A 15570-nucleotide genomic window follows, 5' to 3' on the forward strand; every position below is an offset into this window, starting at 1 on the left:
CGACGCTCACACATTTATAGTCCCCGGCTGCGCTCGTGCTGTGCGCCGATTGGGCCTTGGCCGTGACCACGTGACCGTCATTCGCGCCAGCTCCGCCAAAAAACGTTCAATGGTTGAAGTTTTTTTTATTGTAGTTTAAAGAGTTATTTTCTATATACACTGAAGATATGTATGAAATGTTATACTTTCACATCAACTTAAATAACTGTGAAATGAATTATTTAATTAATGAACATCTTCTTTTTATTTTTCAGTTTACAAATATATATTATATAAAACGTTTTCTTCAATTATATAATTGGTATTATTTATTTGCATTGTAATATATGTTTATTATGAATAATAATTGTAAAGTATTATTCTATATTATAAATATTTTGATTGTTCTCTGTACAGCAGGGGTGTCCAAACTTTTTGCAAAGAGGGCCAGATTTGGTGAGGTGAAAATGTCTGGGGGCCGACCATTCAGCCTGACATTCTTTGAACCATTACCATTGTAAATGAACATGTAAATATGTATCTATATCACTTTGTACGGATTGTTGTATAGGTGTTTATTTGTATTTGCTTTTATTTTGCTTTGTTTTACTCTGCTGTCTGCAGCTAGGTTTACATTGAAAATGAGAATCTGTTGTCAATTGCCTGATCAGGATAGATAAAGGTTAAAATAATAATAAATTAAATGCAAATGAACTCTTTTATGAAATCTGACTCCGAATTTTATTTATAAACATGTATTTATTGATTTTGTTTTCACAAATCACATCAAAGTGCATTTTGACAAAGGGTAGTGAGGTGTCTGGAAGGTTTGAGGTGAATCGGTCACTGAGCTCCCAAAGCTTAGATATAGTGCGGTCATAATATTAACTATGTTAGTATTAGATTTATTGCCTCGATGTCATACGAAGAACGAAAACAACAATGGGTCTATTCAGAGGTCCTATGGGAGAGTAATTTTGTTTATTCCTCCAGCTCGACCAGAGGAGGAAAAGTTTAGATTTATGACAGGACATAGGCTGAGCAGGCACCTATGGGTTGGAACCAGAGATGGTATGTTATCTCTGTACAGCTTTAAAAGCGAGTGCAGAGCGTCACTTGGCAGAGATTCCATCCGGCTCGGGTCTCTCCCAGGACATCCATGGCAAGTCTGGTTTGATGCTGATTTGTGTAATAAAATTATTATTTTATTCAAGTCAGTGTCAGCGGTCACTCCTTCATTCTTCAGCACATCACACCCATCAAGAAACTAAACTACAGTAGTATAGTCAAATTAAATGACTGAAATTTGACAAAATTGTGGTTTTTATCATCACAAAAAATTAATTCACTGAGTCAATTCACTTTAGTATTTATTCTCCTCAGAAGAATAAAATAATTGACCGACATTAATGTGAAGGGTGATACTGAGATCTCGACTGCAGTAAACAGGGCAGGTTTGGCTCATAAACAGTGGTTTTGTTGCGCAAGATGTCACGCAGGTGAGAGTCACTTAGTGTTGTCCTCACGCGGTTCTGGTTAATGTTCAGAACCAAGAACGTCTTCTCACACAAGTATGCCGAGCCAAACAAGCTCAGCATTTTCTGAGCAAATGTTCTAATCTCTTGGAACCTGTCTTCGTCCAGCCGGCGGTAAAAGTTTACAAGAGGGAGTTGAAGCGTCATTAGGATCCACAGAAAAAGGAGAGGAAAAAAGTTTGATCTCCTTTTCAATAGCTGCAAAATCCCTGAAACGCGGTTGAAACTCCTCAGCCAGAGATGAGATGTTTGCCGTTAGCTTTTCGTAGTTAACATGTTTCGTCCGATAGTGCCGCTTAATACTGAATTCCTTGAAAACAGCCACAGTCTCTTGACAAATTAAGCACACGCAGTTCTTTCGCACGTCAGTGAAGAAATACTCCAATTCCGACTAGTCCTGGAAACGGCGGCCCTCGTTGTCAACTTTCCTTTTTTTAGTTCTAGTTGGCATTTTAGAAATGGGCTTAAATTATACCACATTGGTAAAAGTTCACACAGGGGTCACGCGGCAAGAGTGCGGCCACAAGTCTACTGCTATCCTCTGGTGAAATATAAAATTGCTTTTTTTGTACGTGCTGGCGGGCCACATATTATTGATTTTATGACAGACGCTTCGGGCGGGTAGAAATTTAGACACGGGCCGGACTTTGGGCATGCCTGCTGTATAGGCTCCACATCAGTGTTTAACAAACAATGGGTATAATTTTCTATTTAATATGGATTTATTGTGATTATTGTTTTCTAAAATGCAAATGTTTCCATCAAGAGTTGTTGAAGATGTGCTCTCTATGCTCTCTATATTATAACAGTATATTGTATTATTAGTATACTATAATATTGGTATATTATATAATAAGTATATTAGAATATTATGGTGGCACGGTGGCGCAGTGCATTGCACTGCTGCCTCACAGCAAGAAGGTCCTGGGTTAGATTCCCGCCTGGGGCGCTGTTGGCACCGTGCTCCGGTGGGTTATCTCCCAAATAGGAGCCTTTCTGGGTGGAGTTTGCATGTTCTCCCCGTGCTCACATGGGGTTTCCTCCACCTCACGTCAGTAAGGACCCCCCTCAAAAATATGCACACATCATGGTGTGACCAGCGATGGACATTTATCACCTGGTCCCCGGGTGCGTCCATGTATGCTGCCCACTGCTCCTGGCTGTGCCCCCGGAGGAAGGACAAGCCAGGATGGGTCAAAAGCAGAGGATCCATTTCACCAGCCACCATCAAAAGCATGTGTGTGTGTGTGTGTGTGCAAGCATGTGTTGTAGTGTGGTGTGTTGCGTGATAAATAAAGACTGTTTCTTCTTCTTTCATATTATAATATATTATTGCTATTTTATTATATTAATATATATATCTCTATCTATTTAATCTAGCCACTGGGGGTGCACAAGCTAGTGTATCATCAGTGCCAGTCCCAAGCTCGGCTGAATAGAGAGGGTTGCGTCAGGAAGAGCATCCGGCGTAAAAACCATGCCAAATCAAACATGTGGACAACAAATCTGATTTCCAAACCGGCTCGATTGAGGCCCGGGTTAACAACGACCGCCACTGGTGCCGTTAGCCAAAAGGGTGCCAGTGGAAATTGTGCTACTGTCGGCCGAAGAAGAAGAAGAAGAGGAGGGGGAAGGCATGTCCGGAGACAGCAGGAGAGGAAGAAGGGTAGGAGAGTAGAGTTGAGAGGAGGAACTTTGAACGTTGGCACTATGAAGGGTAAGGAGAGAGAGCTGGCTGATGTGATCGAGAGAAGGAAGGTAGATGTACTATGTGTACTAGAGACCAGGTGGAAGGGGAGTAAGGCCAGGAGTATCAGAGTTGGGTACAAACTGCTCTACCATGGAGTGGATGGCAGGAGAAATGGGGAAGAGATAGTCTTGATTGTTGGACAGAGTGATGAGCATGAAGCTGGAAATTGATGGGGTGATAATGAATGTGGTCAGTGCATATGCTCCGCAAGTTGGGTGTGAGATGGAAGAGAAAGAAGAATTCATTAGTGAGTTGGATGTAGTGGTGGAGAGCGTCCCCAAGGGAGAGAGAGTGGTCATTGGAGCAGATCTTAATAGGCATGTTGGCGAAGGAATCAGAGACATACTGTAGGTGATGAGAAGGTAATGGGTCGGTATGGTGTCAAGGCGAGGAATGTGGAAGGACATATGGTGGTGGATTTCGCTAAAAGGATGGAATTGGCTGTTGTGAATACATATTTCAAGAAGAGGGAGAAACACAGGGTGACATACAAGAGTGGAGGAAGGTGCACACAGGTGGACTACACCTTATGCAGGAGGTGCAATCTGAAAGAGATTAGTGACTGCAAAGTGGTGGTAGGGGAGTGTGTTGCTAGGTAGCATCCGATGGTGGTCTGTAGGATGACTCTGGAGACCAAGAAAAGGAAGAGAGTGAAAGAAGAGCCAAAGATAAAATGGTGGAAGTTCGAAAGGAGAAGTGTTGCATGCAATTAAGGGAAGAGGTAAGGCAGGCAATAGGTAGGAATGAACAGTTACCAGATGAATGGTAAATAACTGCAGAAGTCAAGAGGGAGACGGCCAAGAAGGTACTGGGTGTATCATGCGGGAAGAGGAAAGAAGACAAGGACTCTTTGTGGTGGAATGAGGAAGTACAGGAGAGCATAAAGCAGAAGAGGTTGGCGAAGAAGAAATGGGATAGTCAGAGAGATGAGGAAAGTAGACAGGAGTACAAGCTGATGTGGCACAAGGCGAAGAGAGAAGTGGCAAAGGAAAAGGCTTACGACAAGTTGTATGAGAGGTTGGACAGTAAGGAAGGAGTAAAGGACTTGTACTGATTGGCAAGACAAAGGGACCAAGCTGGGAAGGATGTACAGCAGGTTAGGGTGATGAACGATAATGATGGGAATGTGCTGACTAGTGAGGCGAGTGTGTTGAGAAGGTGGAGGGAGTAGTTTGAAGAGTTGATGAATGAAGAAAATGAGAGGGAGAGAAGAGTGGATGATGTGGGGATAGTGGGTCAAGAATTGCAGCAAATTAGCAAGGATAAGGTGAGAACAACATCAAAGAAGATGAAGAGTGGAAAGACAGTTGGCCTAGATGACAAACCTGGGGAAGCTGGAAATGTTTAGGTGAGATGGCAGTGGCGTTCCTAACGAGACTGTGAAACACCATCCTGGAAATAGAGAGGATGCAGGAGGAGTGGAGAAGAAGTGTACTGGTACCATCTTCAAGAATAATGGAGATGTACAGAGTTGTTGTAACTACAGGGGATTAAAGTTGATCAGCCACAGCATGACGCTATGGGAAAGGGTAGTGGAGGCTAGGTTAAGAGGAGAGGTGGGGATCAGCGAGCAGCAGTATGGTTTCATGCCAGGAAAAGAGTACTACAGATGCACTGTTTTCTTTAAGAATGCTGATGGAGAAGTACAGGGAAGGCCAGAGGCAGTTGCACTGCGTCTTTGTGGATTTAGAGAAAGCGTATGATAGGGTGCCGAGAGAGGAAGTGGGGAATTGCATGAGTAAATTGGGAGTGGCAGAGAAGTATGTAAGAGTGGTACAGGATATGTTTGAGGGCAGTCAGACAGTAGTCAGGTGTGCCAGGCAAGAGGAAAAGAGGAAGCCAAAGAGAAGCTTGATAGAGGTGCTGAGGGAGGACATGCAGGCGCTTGGTGTAAGGGAGGAAAATGCGCAGAACAGAAGGTGTTGGAGGCAGATGATCTGCTGTGGCAGCCACTAACGGGAGCAGCTGGAAGAATAAGAAGAAAAGAAGATTATATTATATTAATATTAATATATTTTATTAGTAGTATATTATAAAATTCATATATTATATTATTCCACTAACACCACACATGTTTTGCACAATGAATATCAGCCCCTGCCTTCAAATAGATGCTTCAGAGTCCATTTGTTCAATCGAAATAGGCTAAAAAAACTCCTTTGTAAATCAGTCCATTCTACTACTAAACAAACAAAAATGATTCCAGAGCCTTTTATGATTTCATGGGTATTAGTCTTCTTATGTCATTGTAAATTATCTTACCTGTCATTTGTGCTGTTTTTTTGTGTATTTGTGTACTGTACCATGTCATGTGTCTGTACTTGTGTTTATCCTGTCAACAGCTGTGCTTGCCTAATCCGTCATCTGTGTTGCTTGCGTATCGTTGTGCTGTCATGCCAGGTGCCATTTGTACTTGTGTCCTTTCTTGTCACTCCAGTGATTGTTTACCTGTACGTCCCAAATGTTTTGAGGGGCCTTTCCCAAGGACGCAAAAAGAATTTCAGTGCCCTACTGACCAATAAAGTTGTATCATATTAGAATATTATATTGTTAGTATATTATAATATTGGTATATTATATCATTAGCATATATAATTATTATTATTATATTATTATATATGATATTATGAGTATATTATAATAGTAAATTATATTATTAGTATATTATTTTATTATTATATTAAAATATTTGTATATTATATAATAATGATATAATATACTTATAATATACAATACTATTAATAATACTATTTCTTAATTGAAGTTTTTCGGTTTTGACGTTTTTCCACATCGTAATGTATTACTTTTTAGACATAGTATAGTATGACATTTTTTGACCTAGTATATTTTGAAAATCTTCAACGTGATTTTGAGACGGTATATTTAAATGGTATTCCACAGAGTAAATTTGAACATTTTTCGACATGACATTTTAGACAAGAATATTTTGACGTTTTTCAACGTAGTATATTTTGCGACATAGTATAGTATGACATTTTAAGCAAAGTATAGTATGATGTTTTTCAGCATAGCTGCAGCTCTCATACGATGTATGATAATCTTCGACATACAGTCCTATATTTTGGATTTCTCAACATCGTATATTTTCGATTTTGACACTTTCGACATCGTATTGTATGAATTTTACTACCCTTGACCACCCTGGACTACCCTGTACCACTCCGGACCAGCCTGGACTACACTCGACCACGCTGGACTACCCTGTAGTACCCTGGACTACCCCAGACTCAGCCTAATCTCAAATTGTCGCCAAACCAGCCTTAAAAATCTCGTAATATGGCCGTAGCTTTAGTGGCTATTCAAAGCTCTGTATAAATGCAGTCTATTTACTGTTAATAAGACTGGCTTCAAACGTCCCTCAAAAGAGCATGTGTGTGTGTGTATATATGCATGTGCATCTGCAAGGGACTGGCACCTCCGAGTCGATCTGGGAAAGCAGCTCAAGTTCCCAGAACACATCTCAACCACTTAATTCCGCCCAGACATGGTGTTAACATCAGAGTCGACAAAGCAAGTGGTCATAGTGGAACTTACTGTCCCCTGGGAAGACAGAATTGAAGAGGCCATCGAGCACAAAAGAGCGATGTACACAGAGCTGAGTGCAGGAGCAATGGCTGGAATGCCCGTGGCGAACCAGTTGAAGTTGGATGCCGAGGATTCGCTGGCCAGTCATTGCACCGAACCCTCAAACTTCTTGGAGTTAAAGGACAGCTGTGCAAAAGAGCCATCAAAAACATCTTGGAGGATGCTGAAAAAGCTCACGATGGCTGTGGATCCGGAGGGGAGATCTGTGGAGTAGCAACCCACTTGGACACAAGCCAGGTACTGATCACCCCTGGCTGGGTCGCCCGGGTGAGGGTGTCTGATGATTAAAGTACAACACTGAAGAAGTGTCCAAGTAGCACCACATGGTCTATTCACAAACTACTACTTTTGTAGTAAGTCGTTTTTCGATGTTGACATTTTTTGACCTAGTATATTCTGAATTATTTCGCCATTGTTTTTGAACAGAATTTTTAAATGGTATTTGACAAAGTAAATTCTAACATTTGTCAACATAAAATTTTTCGACAAGAAAATTTCACACTTTTCAACATAGTATAGTATGACTTTTTAAGGAAAAAGTATAGTATGATGTTTTTCAGCATAGCTTCAGCTGCCATACGATGTATGATAATCTTCGACACACAGTAGTATATTTTGGATTTTTTGACATCGTATGATGTTTTTCAACATAGTATATTTTGGCGTTTTTCAATTTTGACACTTTCCGACATCTTCGAGTTTGAATTTTTCGACAGAGTACATTATGACGTTTTTTACAAAGTATATTCTGAAACTTTCGACATTACTTTTTTGGACAGTTTATTTTGATGTTATTTGACATAGTAGTTTGAAGTTTTTTCGATCTTTACATTTTTCAGCATATTGTATGAAGTTTTTTGACATGATGTTTTTCAAAGTATACTTTGAAGTTTTCCGACATAGTATAGTCTATGTTTTTCGACGAAGTATAGTATGACATTGTTCGATATACTCAATTTTGACATTTTACCCTGTACTACCCTTGACCACCCTGGACTACCCTCGACCACGCTGTATTACCCCAGACTCAGCCTAATCTCAAATCGTCGCCAAATCAGCCTTAAAATTCTTGTGATGTGGCCGTAGCTTTAGTGGCTATCTAAAGCTTTGTATAAATGCAATCTATTTACTGTGAATAAGACTGGATTAAACGTCCCTCAAATCAGTACATTAACAAAAAGAAGCTGCATCATTTATGAACCTTATGGGAAATCGTTCAAGGGAAGGAACTTTTGCTGCTATCTTGAATACAACGAATTAGTGTTTAGTAAGTATGAAACCAAAATATGCTAAAAGTACCAGGATGACAAACTATCGGTTAAATGTGGACATGTACACCCACTGCACACTGCTCTAGAAAGCGTTTCTGTTGAATTAAATCTCAGAAACCCAAAATGTCTTTCTAGTTTCAGATTATTCATGCATGGAGAGAAGTGCAGCACGTACAGGGCCGGAGGGTTGTCTGAACACAAAGAGTGCCACATACATTGAAATATGCTCTTTGGACGGGGGAGGTAGAGCAGATGTCCTTCTGGTGGTTTCCATCCTGGTCGACAACGGTATAGTTACAGCTGTACATCGTTATGTAATTAAGCTCTGATTGGTTGGGGACGGTCCCTGTAAACATTTATAAACCTCAAACAAAGCCATTCTATTACTTACCTGATTCTCTCTGATTGGGACTATGGCTTCTTGGGTTTTGGCAGGGTATGGGAGTGCAGTTCAGTATATTGAGTGTTTGATGGATGTCTAATTAGATCTCCTAGTCATGTTTGTTTTTCCTTTATTCTAGAGTGTTCATCCTAGCTGTGCTGATTTGGGATATTGACTGTGTCCCTCTTAAGAAAGGTAGTAAACTGGTTTTAATATTTTATCCAGGACTCTATTGAGATGTTTATTAAATCTGAATTTCATGACCCAGGTGGTGCACCCAGATTGTCCTATGGAAGTGGTTCCAACACCCACTTTGTTCCAACTGATTCTGGCTTTTCCAATGCAGCGCCTTCCTCCAGTGGCACCTCTGCTCAGGGTGGAGCCTCAAAAGCTGGCGCGCCACTCTCCTTCCAGCCTGAAGCCAGTTACCTCAGCTTAGGGAACCAGGGAGGCTCCAGTGTCGGGCATTCTTTTGGTCCCTCATTTGTCTCTGGTCAACACAGTGCTCCTTCCCACCCTGGCTCTCCACCAGGTGACATTACAGTTCTTTGGCTTGAATTGATGTACTTTTTGATTGCTCCATGTTTATTGCCTTATTGTAATGCTGCCTTAATGGTCCTCTCCTAGGTGGTGCCTGGCATGTGGCTCCCAACATGTTCTCTGTTGATGCTGTTTCCAGTTCCCCTCCAGCAAGTTCCCTCAAAACCAGCCCTCCTCTTCCTCCACCTGGTCCGGAGTTTGTGCCGGGAGAGATGTCCCGCTATGAGAGCACCACTGAAGAAGGAGTTTATGAATCAGAGACCCAGGAACCAGGCTCAATGTTTGCTTCACCTCAAGGCTACTCTGCTGTAGAAGCCTCCAGCAGTCCACTTCAACCTGGACCAAGCATGGCTGGAGGCCTGTATTATTATCCTTATCCCTATGACTACATGTTCCTCACTGGCCAGTACCCTGTCGGCACCTTCACTCACTACAGCAGCAGCTTGGAGCAGGGCAGAGACCACTGGGATCAGGCTGAATATGAGAGGTTTGCACCACCCTCCAGCCCTGGTGGAGCCCAGCAGGTCAAGACCCTTCCCAGTGACTCTACATCCACCCAGAGCTCCCAGCAGCCCAGACAGTATGAGGCACAAGGTCTGACTGGGGCTGGAGGCAACTTAAACAAGCGGTTCTGGGGCTAGACTTTAAGGGGGTTACTTGTAACCCACTCTGTCTGGAAGACGGTATGCTCCGTAGGTGACTCCACAAGTGTTAATATTGTTTCAACCTGTAATAAATCCTAATGTCTTTCAGATACCTGAAGACCAAGTGACATCTTGAATAAAGCTTGTTTTCACTGTTACAGCCTCTGGTCTATCCCTTACACATGATCCAGTAATATTGGGAGGAACTTAATTCAAAATGCCCCTGTCATATCAAAAAGTTACACTGGGTGTCCAATGCATAGCTTGAGTCGACTAACAACCTGTCCAATGGCACATACGAACTGCTGCCAGGTCAACAAGTCGCATGCATGTGTTGAGCTCAAACTGTCCATAGCCTAATGAATTACAAATTGGGCTTGGTATTCAGGGTGCTAAAGAGGCTGGTTCATGGACAACTGTCCCCAAGACTTGGGTCTAATCAGACCTATGGCTGAAGGTAACTTTGCAAGTGGGAACAACTGTTTGGCTGAGGCTTCCCAGTGGATGACTCGCACTCTGACTTGATCTGCCAAAGTTGGCCTTAGTTGTGCAGGTGAGGTGTAAAATGTGCTGTGCTATTTGAATGACCTGCTGGTGGGTCGGTTCAATCCTCCTGGCAAATTTGCTGAGGTGTCCATGAGCAACACACCTGACTCATTGGATGAGCTGGTCTCATTGGCTGTTGGGATTTGATGCTTGTAGGCGCACAAGCCTAATTTTGACTTTTTTCAAGAGTTTGTTAAACTTTGGAAAGACTAATCGTTACAGAGGAAATCGGAGCCAAATACTTTAGGTTAAAGTATTTAATCTTGTACAAGAGGAGCAGTTTTAGTGAAACACAACAGAGTGCCACAGAGGAAGTGCTCAGTACTCACTGGAGAGATTACTTTCTTATACAGTTTTCTTGTAGTGGCGGAACTGACATGTCGTTGAGCTGTCGGTCAGCAGATGTCGCGACGCCTCCGCATGGGTCCTGCTGATGAGACAGTTTTGCTGATGGGGCAGTTTCGTTGAGACAGATCATCTGTTGAAGTTCCCTTATCTGATGATCAAGACATGTTCTCTTCACATTAATGCACAGCAAGTGACTAGTTCATGTCTTTTTTAATGTCTATTTTGCCGTTAGAAAAGTACACATACCTTGTACAAAAGTTAATGTGAAAAGTAAAGCAAAACACAGACATATAAAATTATAACATATATAGACTTTTTTGAAATAGTATAGTATGACCATGTGTGTATTTATGTCTGTATGTTACAGTATGTATTGGTGTGTATGTATGGAGATGGCTCAGCGGCAGTGGCTCTTGCTTCACAATGAGAAGGTTGTGGGTTTGATCCCCCATTTTAAAATTAACTCCATTGCTCATGTCTTATCATTTGAGTCCATGTCAGTGTTGCAGTGGATCAGGGGTTAGAACCACAATCTCACAGAAAAAACGTTCTAAGTTCGAACTGCACTGGGGCGGTGCTGTGTGGAGGTTGGGAGGTCACCTTGAAAGACACACATGGCAAGTGCCCCGTTAATGCCCTTGAGCAAGGCATTTTTACCGCAATGTAAATTGTGCCAATAACCATTGGGGAGTTGAGGGTGAAAGACCACCGTGTCGAGTACACAATGCCGCCAACCTTGAGCAGGGCATCAATGGCCCAATGGCCTGTGCTGTGCCTTACCCGCGCCGGGATGCGTGTCGGCAGAACCGAGGGAGATGGAGAAATCAAATGTCTCCGCGGAAGGCCGCGAGTTCCCCGGACAAGCGCAGAGTTTGGGAGGGGAGGGAGCGCGGAACCGCGCACCGCGCCGGTGTGCGTGTCGGCAGAACCGAGGGAGATGGAGAAATTACGTTTCTGAGAGGAACGAACTGGAGCTCTGCTGTATTGCATACTTGAAAGGATGATGGGGTGAATTGGGTTTGGTCTTTACTAATGTGATTTACTGGAACAGAACCACTGAAATGTATGAATGAGGATTTTTATCACCAACATGTAGGATTGATGTATTTCTTTTATAATAAAAAAAAAATAATAATAATAAAAATAAGCCCGATCCCTACCTCAGCGGACAGTTACTGACTCACCTCATGTAGCAGACACTTTTGTAAAAGGCATCTGGCAGTTATTCACACAACATGGCACTCATGGACACACTACCAGGAGGACCGGGCATCAAACCTGCAACCTTCCGATCACTAGACAAGGCTCTCCACACCCTGAGCTACTGCCACACACATGACAGATGTGTACTGAGTCAGTAACTGTATTTCCTCAAACAGCCGTCGAGAGCAAAACATCTTTCTCAAAGACACCTGAGCACGCTGCCCACAGGAGGCAGGCATCAAACCAACAACCTTCCGATCACAAGACAAGCAGCGCTACCTCCCGAGCTGCTGGCCCACACGTCACAGCTGTGTCGTGAGTGTCCTTCTGGAAGTCGAGGGCACATTTCAAACTGCCCAGGAAGCTTCTGACACATATTGTAAAGAATAAAAACAAATGTGTAATTTTTTTGACACTGAGTCGTCAAACAACTGTTTTTTTTCACAACAGTCTCTGTCACTCATATGAAAGGTAAACTGCAATATTATTCATATTATTTTATTCAATTCAAATGAAATTATTTAATGTAATTCAAAATGTTTTCGAATCAAACATCAGAAAAGTAAGCAGGTTTAAATATAAATATTGAAAATCAATCATTTGGGGTCATTTATGGCACATTTGGGTCAAGGACGGAACATTTCAACTCCTTTTTGGCTGATTTTTAAAAAGCTGCAGCTGTTTTGCCCCTCGCTCTCCTGTGGGTGATCGACAGAGACAGAGACAGAGAGAGAGAGAGAGAGAAACACACTTCTGATAAGAACGCTCCACCAGGGTTGCCAGGTCCGTGCGAAAAAACAGCATAAATCCTCCAAAAATGTTTGTGTCTGGTTCATGGTCAGAAGTGTGTTTTTCTCTCTTTCTACGTCTCTGTCTCTGTCCATCACCCACTGGAAAAGGAGGGGCAAAAGAAAGCTTGTGTTATGTTGAAAATCAGCCAAAAGCAGTTGAAATGCTTCCTCCTCATTTAATGGGCAATACATGATATTTATATTTGAACTTGCTTCTGTTTCAGATGTTTTGATTGAAGAACGTTTTGAATTAGACGCTGTATATGCATATTTTGCCCCCCCCCCCAATAATATTGTAGATTACCCTTCATATGAGTGACACAGACTGTTGTGAAAAAACAGCTGTATGACGACTCAATGTAAAAAAATCAACATTTGTTTTTATTCTTTACAAGTGTATTTTGATATGTGATGGTTGGGTACAGAGGCCCTACAGGGGCTTTTCAAAGTGCCGTCGGGTTGGCAGCTTTCAAAAGTTCAATTGGGAATCAAACCTCCAAATGTACAAACCATGTCCTTTCTCGAAAAGTTTCAAAATCATATTGAAACATTTTAAACTTCATTATTTCAACGTCAAAACGCAAAGAGACAAGCTCAGCTGGTAGAGCTGGTCATCTCATAATCTAAAGGTTGCTGGTTGGATCCCAGGCTCCTCCTGCTAGCATGCTGTAGTGTCCTTGAGCAAGACACTTAACCCCTCATCGCTCCTGATGGCTGCGTCCGTCGGTGTTTGATTAATTGTAAGTCGCTTTGGATAAAAGCGTCTGCTTAAAGTAATCACAAATTTATAATCAATGTGACTGAATCCCTAATCAAAGTAACAACAATACTGCCGTGGTAATATTATATCACTACTTATAAAACCTTTGTTTTGGGGTTTTCTCCTCCGACACCCAAAACTTTATCACTATTTTATCACTTTTTAATCCATTCGTTTAATAAAACCATGACAAAGACAAATAAGGAAACGGGGCGGCACCAGTTTCAGTGGGAGGCGGAGTCTACAGAAGACTTTCGCAAAGTCCCGACCTTCCGATTGGCCGGGCGCTGTGGTGAGCTCACTTCCTGTTCCAGGTTGACGGGATGGGATCGAGTTTGACGACGAGATCAAAACAGCCACAGCGACTCCCGGCGGCTCCCGGCGGCTCCGCTTCATCCTGTCGCCAGTCCGACGACAAGGCATTGGGACCGGCCTTCCTGCCTGGCTGGGACTGTGACCAACTGGCTTCCTGCTTCTGCTTTTTTTATTATTATTATTATTATTATTATTATTATTATTAAGTTCTGTTTGTATTTATTTATTTTTAATTTACCCCCGGACGGGGGACTTCCCGGCGGGCTTGGACCACCGGACCAGAGCTAGCCGCGAGATACGCGGAGTTTGGGGAGGGGATGAGCGGAGCGGGGAACCGGTGTGCGTGTCGGCAGAACCGAGGGAGATGGAGAAATCAAATGTCTCCGCGGAAGGCCGCCAGGTCCCCGGACAAGCGCGGAGATTGGGGGGGGGAGACCGCGGAACCGCGCACCGCGCCGGGTGTCGGCAGAACCGAGGGAGATGGATACATTCCATTTCTCCGCGGAAGGCAGAAGCGGTCGTGAGATCCCCGGCACCCGCGCGGAGTTTGGGGAGGGGAGGAGCGGGGGAAGGCCCCGCGCCGGGATGCGTGTCGGCAGGTCCGAGGGAGATGGAGAAATCAAATGCTTCATATTTAGCGGTGATTTGCTTCATATTTAGCGGCGATTTGCTTCATATTTAGCGGCGATTGGCTTGATATTTAGCGGCGATTGGCTTGATATTTAGCGGCGGTTTGGCTTGATATTTAGCGGCGATTTGCTTCATATTTAGCGGCGATTTGCTTCATATTTAGCGGCGATTTGCTTCATATTTAGCGGCGATTTGCTTCATATTTAGCGGCGATTGGCTTGATATTTAGCGGCGATTGGCTTGATATTTAGCGGCGATTGGCTTGATATTTAGCGGCGGTTTGGCTTGATATTTAGCGGCGATTTGCTTCATATTTAGCGGCGATTTGCTTCATATTTAGCGGCGATTGGCTTGATATTTAGCGGCGATTGGCTTGATATTTAGCGGCGGTTTGGCTTGATATTTAGCGGCGATTGGCTTGATATTTAGCGGCGATTGGCTTGATATTTAGCGGCGATTGGCTTGATATTTAGCGGCGATTGGCTTGATATTTAGCGGCGGTTTGGCTTGATATTTAGCGGCGGTTTGGCTTGATATTTAGCGGCGGTTTGGCTTGATATTTAGCGGCGGTTTGCTTCATATTTAGCGGCGATTGGCTTGATATTTAGCGGCGATTGGCTTGATATTTAGCGGCGATTTGCTTCATATTTAGCGGCGATTTGCTTCATATTTAGCGGTGTTTGGCTTCATATTTAGCGGCGATTGGCTTCATATTTAGCGGCGATTGGCTTCATATTTAGCGGCGATTGGCTTCATATTTAGCGGCGATTGGCTTCATATTTAGCGGCGATTGGCTTGATATTTAGCGGCGATTTGCTTGATATTTAGCGGCGATTTGCTTGATATTTAGCGGCGACTGGCTTGATATTTAGCGGCGACTGGCTTGATATTTAGCGGCGATTTGCTTCATATTTAGCGGCGTCTTGGTTCAAATCTCCCGCTGTTGGCTTTTCCTCGCGCTGCGATCGCGTGTTCCGTCCTCCTTGGCTCGTGAGGCAGTGAACCCGGAAGTAGAGCGCTTCACGTCGGGGTTGCCAGGTGTATGCGCTCATCCCCCGATCACAGCTATTCACTCCAACAGGGGTTCAGAACTGAATTAAAAATAAAAAAAATCTGTTTGTGGCGACAAGTTCACTTTAATTTACAAGGAATTTGTTTTTGTAATAATATTTGAATGATAACATTCTTTACATTGTTTAGTAGTAATATTTTTTTAGTTCATCTTTCTGTTTTTACTGGTTGTATATGACCATTTCGGGTTTATTTTTTG

The sequence above is a fragment of the Zeus faber genome, assembly GCF_960531495.2.
Source record: "Zeus faber genome assembly, chromosome: 22".
NCBI lineage: Eukaryota > Metazoa > Chordata > Actinopteri > Zeiformes > Zeidae > Zeus > Zeus faber.